General features: G+C 38.7%; 1 protein-coding gene across 14 annotated transcripts in view; it reads left to right on the top strand.

Moving 5' to 3' along the window:
* anks1b (ankyrin repeat and sterile alpha motif domain containing 1B) overlaps positions 1-15,711 on the top strand; it is an 813,858-nt gene that overhangs the window by 156,202 nt on the left and 641,945 nt on the right. The gene's annotated exons all lie outside the window — the stretch shown is intronic.

The following is a 15,711-nucleotide window of genomic DNA, read 5'->3' as shown; positions in this document are numbered from 1 at the left end:
TGAACAAGGGAGCAGTGTTTCAGAAGTTGGGGGTTCCAATTTGGTATGGATGTGAAGTGAATTTTCCTGTCAGAGAGTCATTAATCTCTAGAGCTCTTTACCTCTGGACAGCTATGACCCTTATGTTAGTTTTTGCACAAATTTTTAAAATTTGAGGTAAATGAAGAACCTAAGGGTCCGGCAGGCAATTTATGTATAGGGTTCCTTTGCATCAGTGTTAAAATGTTTTAGTTCAGAGAAGATTTTATTTACAAAGTTGTATTTGAATTTTCTATTCTACGAGAAATGACTATTTTACAGAGGCTCTGAGTCCCTTTTGGAATGTGTCTCCATGAGATGGTAATCTTCTTTTGCTGGACTTAGTCTTGCAGAGTTCATTTTTCAGCTTTATGCCCCCTTTCAAATGTTATTAGAAACTGCTGTGCTCTCTGAGATTAGCAAATGGAAATGAGAATTGCCTGTGCTGTATGATTGCAGAGCATATTAGTGTGTACATTGAATTTTAATAAGGTCATGCGTTTGAGAGAGGGGACAAGATAAATTAATCAATTAGAAACAACAAGGTGTTAAAATGTTTCTAATTGAAATTAGCACTATATATTACATTTTAGTGTCGGCTTTAATAGTACTATGTAGTAGAAGTGCCACTTCAGTTCTTATGTTGCTATTCTGTAGTCAATAACAATTTGCATTTGTACAATGTCCTTAATATACTGATAGGTTTCAGATACTGGTAGCCAGACAGTTATTAGGAAATGTAGCTGAGAACCAGGTTGAGAAGAGAAGTTTGTGGAAGGTATAAGGACAGAGTTGGGGACGGAGAATGTCAGTATGTGAGGCTCTGCAACTGAAGAGGAGGAGCTGAAAAAATCAAGATGAGAAGAACACCGGACAGAAGGGAAGAGAGGGATTGAGCATACTGAAAGCTGCGCAGATGTTGGAAATAAACAAAAATATCAGTAAGCCAAGCCAGGAATTTAAAACAAAGGAATTCATGCTGCTTTGTATGATGTGCCCGTTTCCTATCTGAATCCTTCCCTATGTCAGTCATTTTACCAATTAAGGCAATTCTCTTCATTCTGCATATTTTCTGAACTGCCTTCAAAACTGTTTTTGGAAGTGCAAAGCCCGAAATGTGGCTTTTACAAATTTAGAAGGATTGATTTTGGCTTGTTTCCAAATGCTTTTGCATTACATCCCACTGCATGATTAGCCTTGTTGATGCCAACTTAATATTGAGCGGGTACTTTCTATGGAAGCATTAATTGAACTGAATTCCTGTTTTAATGTCTTTGCTAATTGGCAACTCTTCATTGTGTACATTACTTACAAGTTACTTAAATGAAAATGTGTTTGTTCTTTATGTTGTTTTTTATGCTCCTGTGAAACACTGGATGTTTTATTGTGTTTAGACATTATACAAATCTGAGTTGCTGATGATTTGCCAGGGGATAGATGGAGTAACGGTAATGACAGTCAACTAGTTATCCAGAAATCCAGATCATTGTAATGGGGACATGTGTTCAAAATTCACCATGGTGAGATTTGAATTCAGTACAAAAAAATCAATTGAATTCAATACTTGAATTATGCCTAAATTAAATCTAAAAACCAATCAAGAAAAAAAACCTGGAATAAAGGGCTGGCCAAACAGCAAGCGTGTAACCACCATTTGTCACAAAAACCCATCTGATTCACTAATGTCCTTAAGGAAATCTGCCATCTTAATCTGGTCTGGTCAACCTGTAACTCCAGACTTTCTGCAATGTGATTGACCCTTAACTGCTTTGTGGACAGTTGGGGAATGATCACTGGCCAGCATTGGCCATATCCTGGGAAATAAATAAAAAATATATTAATATGTATGCCATGGAACCAAAATGCTTAGTTTCATGTTTTGTGCTGAGGAAGCAGCAGTGTCCCCATGCACACCTGAGGCAACGCAGGCCTGTGCTGAGCCAGCATTGCCTACTGTTTGATAATATGTGCGTGCTGTATAATGTGTAAAGAGGAACACTGTCAAAATGGGTTTCTTGCTTTGTATGTGTCCTAAACCCAGTCAACTGGAAGAAATCTTCCTTCTTCCATCTGTTCTGAGACTCAGGAGGCCCATTACAACCTCTGCTGTTTTCGATCTGAGATAAACTAACTCTGTAGATCCTGGAACTACCCTGATCTGTGGGGCTGTGTCTGCATTTAGTAATGAACCAGAGAAGAAATTTATCCAGCTTTGTTTTTAAAAAATATGTTAATAAAAGCTTTAACTGGACATCTGCTCCATATATCCACTGAGAGAAAAAGCTAATGGGATATATCTTTCTATTTATGCCTTAACTGTTTTAAAGGTTAAGAAGTCACCACCACCAGCTGGTATTAGCATGACTCCTGGTACTCACTACAATTTCCTTGCATTTAGGTTATTTTCTATCTCCTTATTCATCCACAATGATTTTACCTAGCTGCACTTCTTTTTATTTTTGATCATTTTTACGATATTCCACTCAAAATCTTCAAAAGAGAAAACTGAATGCTTTTTAAAGACTACTTTCCATTCTTACATTTTTAGGTTTTCTACAAAAGATTTTGCAAAGTAAATTCTGAAACCCCGTGCAACTGTATTATTTTTGGCCTTGGCTTTAAATAGAATATTAAATCTCGCCAAAACTAAATGCTGGTTTTTTAGTTACTTCTGGATGTGTTGTTAAACTGAGTTCCCTCATTGCCTTCTCATACTGATGTAAAACAAAATCCCATAGCATGATTTCTAGAGCACCTGTTAGATTATCTTCATTATTTCATTATTTTGGCAAACTTGCTGTGCACAAATTTCCTATATTTGAACAGTTATTACACTCGCAAAATTCTTAATTGTCTGTAAAGCTCTGTGGAACAATCTTAGGTTATGAAATGTGCTCTGAGTGCAAGTTCCAATCTACTAACTCGGCAGGAAAAAATTATTGCAGGCAAAAGAAAATGACAGGAAGAATCTGGCTGGTGCAAGAGATGTGAAAATATTTCTGAGCTGGGAAGAGAGCCGAAGCAAAATTGGAGGCAGCGTGATGGTGAATTAGAATTGTGATGATACCATGCCTTTGAGGTGTATGTTGTCTTTTTTTTTGGAGAGGTTCCAAGACCAAGGTGTTGAGCTTATTTGAATCCAATAAAGTAAACAGCTTGTGAGGCCTTGGGCTTTTTTTGAAGTTGGAACAATAGAAGCCGCCTGAGTGGGTGATCAAGCTCCCACAGAATGAGGATTTTTCATTTATTTTTCTGTAGCAGTTGCTGAAGTCTCGAAGCTGGATGTGGAAGTTCTTATTCCTCTCTCTTTTGCAGCTAAAAGCTGGGGGTTCTCTTCTTGCTGTTAGAATAGCAAATGAGACTATCTATTTTAGTGAATTTGCCTTTGCCAAGGGTATGTTGATGGGATACTTCTAATTGGAGCAGTTAATGTTTAGTAATTAATCTACTGTTCTGTTCAGTTTTCCATAGTGTTCAGTTTTTCCAATTTCTTCTTTCTTTTGTATTTTAACTAAAGTGCACGAATAAAGTGTGTTTGGTAGTTGACTGGTAGTTTGACCAATCGAATTGCAGCTGGAATGCAATGCCTGGCATTTGGCAAGACCCAACTGTTCCTTATTTTAAAGAATGTATTTTGAAGGAATTTGGACTGGTCCAAAACAGATTACTCTAAAGCTGTGTAAATCGCTGTGCATCTCGATATTTTCTCTCACTGTGACTATATCAGGTACAGCAGTAAATGTGGCAGAAATGCAGCCAATTCTTATTGAAATAAAGCACTGTGAAGTTTCCTTTATATAGCATCTTTCACAATCTCAAGATATCTCCGTTCTCTGTCAAAAAAAAATGAAGCTTTTGTGCAGTGTTGCCGCTGTAGTAGTGTAGGGAACTGCAGCATTCTACTTGCACACAATGATGTGAAGTGTCAAACACAGCACAAAGATAAACAGGTGATTAATTTACAGCTTGATAGATAAATGTTGCTTAGAATGTTACCGAATGTCTGTCTTTTCCTCAAGTTGTGCTATGGGATCTTTAAAATCTACATGAACAAGCAGGCAGGGCTTCAGTTTAAGGTCACATCTTCAAGATCATGCAATATTCCTTTGGTGCTATCCTGAACTGTTAGCCAAGTTAATGGCATAGAATCTCCAGTTGTAATTGTGGCAGAATTGTCACAATGTGCTGTTTTTACTGTGTGAATCTGATAGCAACTACTAGGGTTTAACCTGTGCAGTTATATGCAGAAATTCATTTGTCGCCATCACTGATACTTTACTGATGCAACCAATAAAGATGCAGGGAAGATGACTTGACTTGAATGTCATATTTTTGTGTGCAATCTTATTTTTAAAAGAAATTGAGCTTTGACCCTTGTTTATTGAGGTGTAACTGAGCATGATTGATGCTGAGTATCTCTGACGAGTGGACTGCAGAATAGTCTTTTACTTCTCTCTTTGAGACCACGTAATTTCTGGATTATGAAACATTTAATTGTGTGAAAGATTGATTCTAATTAAATATGACTTTACAAAGGGAAGTGTACCTAGTTATGGGCTTTGACGTCCCTCAACATTTGTCTGTATAACTAGGTCAACCTGAGATGATGTTTATTTCAGGTGAGATGTAGCCAAATCATTTTCAGCCGCTTGGGTATTATGGTTATATTGTGACTTATACATTTTCTTAAAAAATGCACCTCTGTGTGCACCTCCTGTCCTAACTTCATTTTGTTTTCATTTTTCATCACATTTTTGTGTCAATATTTGCAGAATTGCATTGAAGATCCAGAACAAGAAGAGGCCATTTCACCCAGCCAGTCCATGGTGGTGTTTATGTTTCACTAGTGCTATCTCCCATCATTTTTCAACTTTGTGACCTGGAGGGGCTGGTTTTGGGCTGGGGTGAAAAAGTTAAAAATCACACAACACCAGGTTATAGTCCAACAGGTTTATTTGGAAGTACTAACCTTTGGAGCACCGTTCCTTCATCGGGTGGCTCATCAAAACAACTACTTGATGAAGGAACAGCACTCTGAAAGCTAGTGCTTTAACATAAACCCGTTGGACTATAACCTGGTGTGATTTTTAACTTTGTCATCTTACAATCCCTACAGTGTGGAAACAGGCCCTTCAGCTCAACAAGTCCACACCGACCCTCCTCAGAGTATCCCATTCCCCTTTACTCTACACTTACCCCTGACTAATGCACGTAACCTCGACATCCCTGAACACTATGGATAATTTAGCATGGACAGTGGGAGGAAACTGGAGCACCTGGATGAAACCCATGCAGATACGAGTAGAACGAGCAGACTCCACATAGACAGTCGCCCAAAGCTGGAATTGAACCTGGATCCCTGGCGCTGTGAGGCAGCAGTGCTAACCACTGAGCCATCATGCTGCCCCAAATCTGTAGGTAGTTCTCCTATAACATGTGTTTATTAAATGCAATTTGGCTGTATTGCAATTAGTGAATTGTGGGCCTTTTAAAAATAAAGTGAGCTCCTGTTCACTGTTACGTAATTCCATCCCCAGTACTTACCTGAATAGCAAAACACAGCCTCAGTATCCTCTGTCTTCAAAATACAAGTTCAGTGTATTCAGCTAAAATAGGATTCAATTCCCGCCTCAGGCGACTGACTGTGTGGAGTTTGCACATTCTCCCCGTGTCTGCGTGGGTTTCCTCCGGGTGCTCCGGTTTCCTCCCACAGTCCAAAGATGTGCAGGTCAGGTGAATTGGCCATGCTAAATTGCCCGTAGTGTTAGGTGAAGAGGTAAATGTAGGGGAATGGGTCTGGGTGGGTTGCGCTTCAGCGGGTCGGTGTGGACTTGTTGGGCCGAAGGGCCTGTTTCCACACTGTAATCTAATCTAGGAATGCAGTCAGCTCTGCAAGCCTTGAAACGTAGCTTGAAACTGGGAATTGTAGTCTACATTTAGATGGAACTTTATGTGAAACTGCAGGAGAATTTTGGGGAGGACTGGATTTCTGCATTGGTATCACATGGGTAGTTGGCTCATGCGCTTTCTAGTGAAGTGCTCAGTGAAAGGTACAGTGCTGTAGTCAGTGATTATAGTGTTAAATTTAATTAAAATGTGATTTACAGATTTACTTAGACTGTTCTATCATTTGTGTTAGGTTACCTATTATTTTGTTTTGATTTTTACTTATATATTTGGCAGTTCACCCCAACTCTCTGTTTCCCATAGGCCCCATCATTTATATTGCGTGATTTTCTATAACATGGTGTTGCACAGGAATGCACTTACCGCATTTATTGGAGAATTACCTGTATTATTATAATCCTCTATTCTCTTCTCCCTCATAAATGTATTTACTTTCTCCTTGAATACATTTGTACTATTTGCCTAAACTATTTCCTATGGTAGCAATTTCCACATTGTGAGCAGTTCAATCTCTGGGTAATGGAATTTCCTTTGACTAGCCTATTTAATTTTTTTTTGTTATCCTATACTGATGGGCTCTTTTTTTGCTTGTCACAAGTGATAACACTGTGTCAAAATGCTTCATAATTTTCAAGGTTTTGAGTTGTCGAGTCAAGCAAACCTGTTTGTGTTTGTGTGGGATGGTTAAGAATCAGAGGACGTGTCTTTAAAGTGATTGGCACAAGACCCAAAGGTGATATGAGAGAAATCCTTTATCGCTCACCAAGTGATTAGGATTTGTAATGCACTCTGTGGAAGTGTTGGATCAGATTCAGTTGTAACTTTCAAAAGGAAATTGGTTAACCACCTGAAGACTGTCACAATTATTTGATTGTATTTTGGGACAGTATTTAAATCTAGGGTAAATAAAGAACACCATGTCATCTGTAATCTTCCTGATTGTAAGCCAGAATGGATTGATTGGTAGAAATCAAAAGAAGCCTTGGAATGCTTTACTGGAAAGAAGGTGCAAGGTATTTATATTTAGAGTCAATGACATCAGTCTCTGAGTTCGCCATGGAAAAAATCCAAAATCTCCCCATGTCCCAGAAAGATGTGCAAAGTCTTCGGAGGGTCGGTGTGGACTTGTTGAGCTGAAGGGCCTGTTTCCACACTGTAGGGATTGTAAGATGACAAAGTTAAAAATCACATACCAGGTTACAAAGTCTACACTTCCCAGTTTCAAGCTAAATTTCGAAAATTAAATCTAGTCAAGGATATATAATCAGCATTTCTAGTTTTACACAAATTTAATGTGCCGTGACATTTCCCTGGGTCGGAGGAAATGAAGCTAATCTCACATCAGGTTACAGGCTTTCCTACAATTCAATGAATATTACAGACAGAAGTGGTTCTATGTGGTGAGCTATGACAGCCAGATATGGAAGAGCAATGGTCTTTGATCAATGAGGCATGTTCTGCACCTCTCCATAGATTTTGGGAGAATGATTTTACCATGGTTGGAAGAAGAAACATCATTGAAATAAGCTTCACTTCTAATGGTTGATTTAAGAAACTCTCAGACTGATGGAAGTACCCAGAGATGATGATGACGAGTAACTACTGAGTAAAGTAGGGATGCAGAAACCCATTGGAAAATGGGAGTGACGGTGGATTGTTTGCGAACTCAGTGATGTGAGTGATATGTGATAATTATGAGGGAATTGTCTCTGTAGTTAGAACGTCAGCTTCACACAAAAAATAGCGTTTTTAGGCAATAGTTTTTCTTCACTCTGCAGTAAACTTTCAAAATGTGAAATCTTGTTACTTCAGCTATTAGCAAGAAGTTAGAGTTTCTTTTGAAACATCATGGTCTCCTTGGCAATTGTAACAAGAGGAACAATTGTGGGGCTTCAGGACAAAAGTGAAGAGATTGGATGATCTGAATTCTTTCTGTGAAGAGCTGACCTGGGTATAATGGGTTGAATGGCCTCTCTGTGAGGGGCAACCATTCCATGATTTGAAAGGTCACCCCTTGGCAATTCTTTTTAAAAACATTGAGATACTGAACATGTTCCTTGTTTCATGGTAGGTGTAGCTTCACAGATTTGTTGTCATCTTTAAGTCTTTTCTGTCATCTGTATCTCTATATTCTTTTAATAACGTTGCAATCAGAAATGTACCAATTATTCTTGATATTTTTGCTGTATTTAAAAAGTCTAGCCCTCTTTCCTGAAAATGTCCCATCTCTTTTCTTAAAGAAACATAACATTTGCGACTCACTGTTCCTCTAACAATACAACTTTTTCTAACAGACAATAGAGCCTGTGCTGTCTTTTTCCAACCACCTTTTAAAATCCAATTTATTTTTATTGAAGATTTTTTTTTCCCGTGGTTAGATTTGTTTATATGCTGTTCCTATTTTTGAGTGCAGTTACATCATTTCTAATGTAATCTTCTAAATTCATGTCCACTTGATCAGTCTCTCTCTTTTTCTGGTAAATATTGCAATAAAATATTATTTAATATTCTTGTCATCTCACTGTCACTCCCTGTGATCTTAATCCAATCTTCCCTTCATGGTCATGTTCCCATTGTAACTTTATTCCATTTATTTATGCATGTGTAGAATATTATACTATTTTGTTGAATGTTCCTAGATAATTTAGTTCTTGATTTGATCTTTAGTTACCTATTATTATAGAGTCATAGAGATGTCCAGCATGGAAACAGACCCTTCGGTCCAACCTGTCCACGCCGACCAGATATCCCAATCCAATCTATAAACCTATGCCCTCCAGTTCTGGACTCCCCGATCCCAGGGAAAAGACTTTGTCTATTTACCCTATCCATGCCCCTCATAATTTTGTAAACCTCTATAAGGTCACCCCTAAGCCTCCGATGTTCCAGGGAAAATAGCCCCAGCCTGTTTAGCCTCTCCCTATAGCTCAAATCCTCCAACCCTGGCAACATCCTTGTAAATCTTTTCTGAACTCTTTCAAGTTTCACAACATCTTTCCGTTAGGAAGGAGACAAGAATTGCACACAATATTCCAACAGTGGCCTAACCAATGTCCTAAATAGCCGCAGCATGACCTCCCAACTCCTGTACTCAATATTCTGACCAATAAAGGAAAGCATACCAAACGACTTCTTCACTATCCTATCTACCTGCAACTCCACTTTCAAGGAGCTATGAACCTGCACTCCAAGATCTCTCTGTTCAGCAACACTCCCTAGGACCTTACCATTAAGTGTATAAGTCCTGCTAAGATAGATTTGCTTTCCCAAAATGCAGCACCTTGCATTTATCTAAATTAAACTCCATCTGCCACTTCTCAGCCCATTGGCCCATCTGGTCCAGATCCTGTTGTAATCTGAGGTAACCCTCTTCGCTGTCCACTACACCTCCAATTTTGGTGTCATCTGCAAACTTACCAACTGTACCGCTTATGCTTGCATCCAAATCATTTATGTAAATGACAAAAAGTAGAGGACCCAGCACTGATCCTTGTGGCACTCCACTAGTCACAGGCCTCCAGTCTGAAAAGCAACCCTCCACCACCACCCCTCTGTCTTCTACCTTTTAAGGCTTGCCAAAATCCCCTGAAAACCAACAAGAATAGGTAATGTTCTTAGTACTGGCTGCATTTTTTTCTGCTACTATAATGTTATCCCCAATACATGACACCAGAGAAAGTGGTACAGGTGGGTACAATTAGAACAGGCAAATCAGGGCAAGACTTATACATTTAAAGGTAAGGTCCTGGGGAGCGTTCCTAAACAAAGCAACCTTGGAATGCAGGTTCATAGCTGCTTGAAAGTGGAGTCGCAGGTAGATAAGACAGTGAAGAAGGCGTTTGGTATGCTTTCCTTTATTGGTCAGAGTATTGACTGTAGGAGTTGGGAGGACATGTGGCTATGCAGTTCATTGGTTTGGCCACTTTTGAAATATTGCATACAATTCTGTTCTCCCTCCTATTGGAAGGATGTTGTGAAACTTGAAAGGGTTCAGAAAAGATTTACAAGGATTTTGCCAGGGATGGAGGATTTGTGCTATTGGGAGAGGTTGAATAGGCTAGGGCTGTTTTCAGTGTAGCATCACAAGCTGAGGGATGACCTTAGAGAGGTTTATAAAATCATGAGGGGCATGGATAGGATAAATAGACAAAGTATTTTCCCTGGGGTATGCTAGTCCAGTCTAGAGAGGAGAGGGGAAAATTTAATAGGGACCTGAGGGGCATTCTTTTCATGCAGAGGGTGGTGTGTGTATGGAATGAGCTGCCAGAAGAATTGGTGGAGGCTGGTACAATTACAGCATTTAAAAGGCATCTGGTTGGCTATATGAAGAGGAAGGTTTTAGAGGGATATGGGCCAAGTGCTGGCAAATGGGACTAGATTCGGTTCGGATATCTGGTCAGCATGGACGAGTTGGACTGAAAGGTTTGTTTTCATGCTGTACATCTCTGACCTTATGACTGTACTTAAGATATTTGGACAGGTACACGGACAGGGAAGGGTTAGTTGGATATGAGCCAAATGTAGGCAAATGGGACTAGTCAGTTTAGGAAACCTGGTCAGCATGGATGAGTTGGACCAAAAGGTCTGTTTCCATGCTGTTTGAAATTGAGTGTGTAAGAACGTAAGAAAAAGGAATACTTGCAGGTCACATTTCCAAGGATTTTCCATTTTTCAGTAAAATGGTAGCTGATCTGACTTTGACAGATTATTGAATTATAGTGAAGATATGCCCAATCACAAACTTGAATTTTTTCAGTGATGCCAATTCCGTTGTTCTCTGGACTGGGGAGTTCCAAAGATTAACAAACTTCTGAGAGAAGAAATTCCTTCTCATTGCCGTCTTAAAGATGCTACATTAAATATCATTCCATAAAATAAAAGCTCATGGAATAGTCAGTAATATAGTGACATTATTGGAAGATTGGCTGGCTAGGAGGGAACAGAGAGTAGATGTAATTGAATCAGTTTCTGATTGGCAAGCTGCAGTGAGGATGTAGCTCAGTGATCAGAACTGGGGCCTCAAATTCTTCATGTTTATGTAAGTATGTTGGATGCAGTTTAGCATATGTTCAGTCGGCTAAATATTGGTAGTTTGTCTTAGGAGGATAGGTTGGACAGGCTTGGCTTGTCTCCAGTGGTGTTTAGAGGAGAAAGAGAGTGAGGCAATATAAGATCCTGAGAGGTCTTGGTAGTATGGTGGTTATAGAAAGGATGTTTCCTCTAGTGGGAAAACCTAGAATTAGGAGTTGCCCACGTAAGACACAGATGAGGACAACTGTTTTCCAGCAGAATTTTGAAGGTCCTTGGAATCCTTCATCAAAAGGCAGTGCAAACAGAATTCTTAAATATTTTTAAGGCTGAGGCGGATAGATCCTTGATAATGTCCTGAAATATTATTGAGATTGTGGATTAAACAGATCAGCCATAATCTTATTGAATGGCGGAACAGGCTCGAGGGGTAGAATGACTTGTGCTCCTAATTCCTATGTTTATATGTAACTAAAATGTGCAATCCTTTATTATCAAATGATTCCCCATAGTGGAAACGTCTTCTCAGCTACTCCATGAAGCCCCCTCCGAATCTTTATTGTTTCATTTAAAGTCATTTCTAGTTCTTCTAAACTCTAAAGAGTATAAAGCCCAAACTGCTGAACCGATTGTCACAAGACAAGCCTTTTATCCCAGTTACCCCATGTAGAGAATATTCTCAGAAGTCCTTCAAGTGGAAGCATATACATCTGTAAATAAGGGCACCAAAGCTATTTAGAACTTTTAAGTGAAGTCTCGCCAATGCTGACAGTTGTTTCAGATTTCTATCTTTCATTCCAATTACTTATTCCAATAACTGCATGCTAGCATTTTGTGATCTCTGTATGAGGACATCCAAATCCTTTTTTACTTCAGCATTCTGTAGTCTCTCTCGATTTCAATAATATTTTGCTTTTCTTTTCCCTCGTCCCAAAATGAATAATCTCACATTTTCCCACCTATTCCATTTGCCATGTTTCTATGTAAGTAGAAATTCTAATGTCCCAAATAATCTCTCAAAAAATGAATTTAGCAAACTGGTGAATTTTTAACCAATGAGCTTTATATTGATGCTTTCATTAAAAGTTCCTCAATAATCAATTGTTTTCAAGACCAAATTTGTGATTTTGGGATCTGGTTTTTGTGTGCTCTGAGCAGATGTGGCATATGTAATTTCCTGAGGTAAATCCATTACTATAATTCAGCTATATTGATGGATCTGTGTTTTTTGCAGCTTCTAGTAATTGTTGTTCTCTTGATTTCTTGCAGTTACTTGAAAAATAAGCTAAAGAAAATACTTAGTGGCTTAATTCATATCAAGTCTGTATTTTTTTGTGGTATTGTGAGTTTATGCACATAAGAATTAATAAAGAGAGAGAAAATTGTGCACTCTGCCTTACCTTAGAGCTTTGGAAAACATATCCACTGAAGGAGAGAGTATGCCCCATTATACTGCTGTTTAACTTTCAAACCTAGTTGCATTTTGAAGTAAATTACCTTGACTGTTGAAATAATAAGCAAAATTGTAAAATATATGCTTTTCAATAATATGTTTTAAATTCTAAGATTAAACAGATGTAAGGTTCTGAGAAAATGCCAGATTGAACAGTGTGGATTTAAACACAGGCACAGACATCCTATCTGTTCGTTAGCAGTATTTATTTTCCAAGCTAGCTGCTTCCCACTCTATTCTAAAATTACATTCTCTTCTATTTTTCTCCCTCATACACTGTTGCTACTTGAATACATGTGTAGTGTTCACCACAACTAGTCCACTCAGAAGCGAGTTCCACATTCAAACCACTCTACGTAGGGTTCCTTATTGCCTTTATTGTTGACCATCTTCTATTTATGATTCATGGTTTTGGATCCCTGGAACCCTCTCCAATGAACAATATCTTTTTTTAGCAGGGCAACCAGACTACACACAGCACTGCAGAAAAAAGCCTCACCTACATCCGGTATGACCTCAACATGATATCACAAATGTCTGAGCAATGAAGGCAAGCTGCTTCATAATTTTGAAGACATCTACCTAGTCTTTCCTTCTGTTGTAAGAGCTGCAGCCTATGTTGTATTTTCTGATTGTTTTAACTTCTTAATTTTATTGTTGAGTTTGTGAATTTCTTAGACCTTCGCTCCTGCTTTTACAATGGAAAACACCCCAGGAAGTACAGGTATTTTGAAACTTTTGACGGGAAACACATCATGTGATCTGCTGATCAGACAATTTCAAGGCAACATGCGAGATGCTGACTGACTTTGTGGAATTCTATCATGACACTTCTCTCGTGATAAAGTTCCATCTCAATAATAATAATGGAAACCCCTTATTAGTGAGAAGGCAAACAAGTTTAGTATTTTGGTTCAAACTCTTTATGAATGAAGCACGTTTGCTCACTCTTCAGATGACCCCAATGTTTCCAGCATTCTCTCTTTCAGAGTTTTGGATTTATTTGCAATCTTGCAATGTTAAGATAATTTCAGCTGATGCCACACCGGTACTGTGTCACCATGCAGAAAAATTTACAGTGCCCTGATCTTTGTGGGGAAGACAAATAAAATGCAAATACTGGAATCCACGTTGGACAAGCAGGAGGCTGGAAGAACACAGCAAGCCAAGAATCATCAGGAGGTGGAGAAGTCAATGTTTCAGGTATAACCCTTTCTCAGGGCCCCTCGGGACCTGGGCAGGAAAAAAGCGTGCACACACTGTGTATGACAAAATCAATGGCGGCCATTTTCTAGTTCATTTCTCAGGGCAATGCTATCAACCTGCAGGGTTCAACATTTAAGCAAAGCTTGGCAGTTAACTTTCAGTCATTACTAGCTGGTGCGTTCTGCATGCCAACACCTTTACCACTCAGCACTTTTCTCTCACAGTATCCAGGTTGTGTTTAGTTCAGTATTCCTTGTAAATTGTCCAGGTGAGTATAAGATTAAAAATCTTCAACAAAATGTCTTTTCTGCAACAGTAATGTCCCGAAGTACCAAACAACTATTTCAATATAGAGATTTTAACTACCTTGCCTAATACTTCCTACAAGTTAGGAAGTGAATTAATTTTCTAACGGGTGGATTGAAGTGCATGTTGTCAGGGGATTGTCCCATTCTGCAGGCACGTTATGTACTGGCAGTCAATAAAACATACAAGCATCTGCCTTCATTCAAGATATTCTTTACAGATTAAGGTGGATTAACTGGATGCAGCGCATATAAATTAATGGGGCCACGTAAAGAAAGGAGACAAACCAGTGTAATTGTTGATAAAAAAGATAACTCTGTTATGTTTTGTTTGAAACCTGGGCCACAATTTATCCAGCTATTTTTCTGCTTCAGTAGTTGTCTCTGTCATTTCAAATTAGAACATGGAGAAGCAGTAACAATGTTGATGCAGCTGATTTCTGATGAACCCAACTAATCCTCCAGGAAAATTGGATCACAGTTTTGGAAAGTGATGTAAAGGAATGGATACGTTTGCAAATCTTTGTCACAACCCACTTCATGTTTTTACCCATTCGGCTCAAACAATAACGTGCCTCATGGATGAACAGTCTGATTTCTAATTTCCGCTGCCTTTTGCTTTGTCCCAGATGTGCTTGGATAAATTGAAGCTTTTTCCCTGCTGCTGACAGATTTGCTGCATTTCAAACCCTCGTGTGGCTGTATTAACAAGGCAGATAGAAAAAGGTAAATGGCCATCCAGCCATTGTTCAACATTCTCGGCACATATTAAGTTCACGTTTGCCAGCAAGGCATAAATGAACTTTGACAGTGAAGCAACTATTCATTGTGTCAAAAACCTAAAAGCCAGATCACTTGAATACCTTATGGACCATGATTTGTTGCATTGGAACTCTGCACTTGGAATGTATAAATTTTGAGTCGCCTATCATATTCTGAAAGGCTTTTACTTTTCCTTTTGTTTAGTCATATTACCATGACAATGACAGCATTCGAACAAATTGAACTTGGAGAAATTCCATTTACACAATATCAATAACAAAAGCCTGGGCTCTGATCATGTCCCACTAGCATTAGATTGTTCATAGATGCTGCATGAATGCAGTGCAAACAAACATCTTCAGTACCTTTGTATCGATTGGTAATCGAAATACCTGATTAGTTGCCAGGTCAAACAGACAATTGAGAACTTGTGGCGTTTGCGTCCTGCTGTTCACATCTTCCACATGTTGTCTGTGAATTTTTCAGTGGTTCCCTTAAGTACAATTAGATCCATCTTGGAAAAAATGAACTCAGTCACCATTTTTGTGAGCCACTGGTGTAGGTACTCCAACTGGCCAGCAAAAATAAGGAGGCAATGATTTTCTATACAGTAGAACAAGACTAATCTCCAACTTGTCTCAGTCATTTCCTCCCTCAGCTACTCTTCCTTAAGCTTTAAATTTTAAAAATCTAAACTTTGATTTCCCTAATTGCTACTTCCTCATTTTCCTTGGCTTTTGTAGTTAGTCATACCCACTGCATATGTGAAGATGTTAAAAAAAATTGTTAAAATGGACACATCACCAGCATTTTGGATAATTCCTTGGTAGTAAAGAATCATTAGTTGGTGACAGTAGAAGGAGACAATTCAGCTCAGCATTCTGCACTAATTTCTTTTTCATACACAGTTCTTGTGTAACCCCACGGTATGGAAAAATTGTGCTTTAGAAACAGCACTTAAAGTGTTGGTGCTGTAATTGCGATACAACCGATACGTTTTAAAAGTTCGCGTTTTAGAAACAATGTCCCCAG

This window comes from Chiloscyllium plagiosum, chromosome 23, assembly GCF_004010195.1.
Source record: "Chiloscyllium plagiosum isolate BGI_BamShark_2017 chromosome 23, ASM401019v2, whole genome shotgun sequence".
Classification (NCBI taxonomy): domain Eukaryota; kingdom Metazoa; phylum Chordata; class Chondrichthyes; order Orectolobiformes; family Hemiscylliidae; genus Chiloscyllium; species Chiloscyllium plagiosum.
The sequence above is the reverse complement of the archived record's forward strand: the minus strand, read 5'-3'. Positions and strand labels throughout refer to the sequence as shown.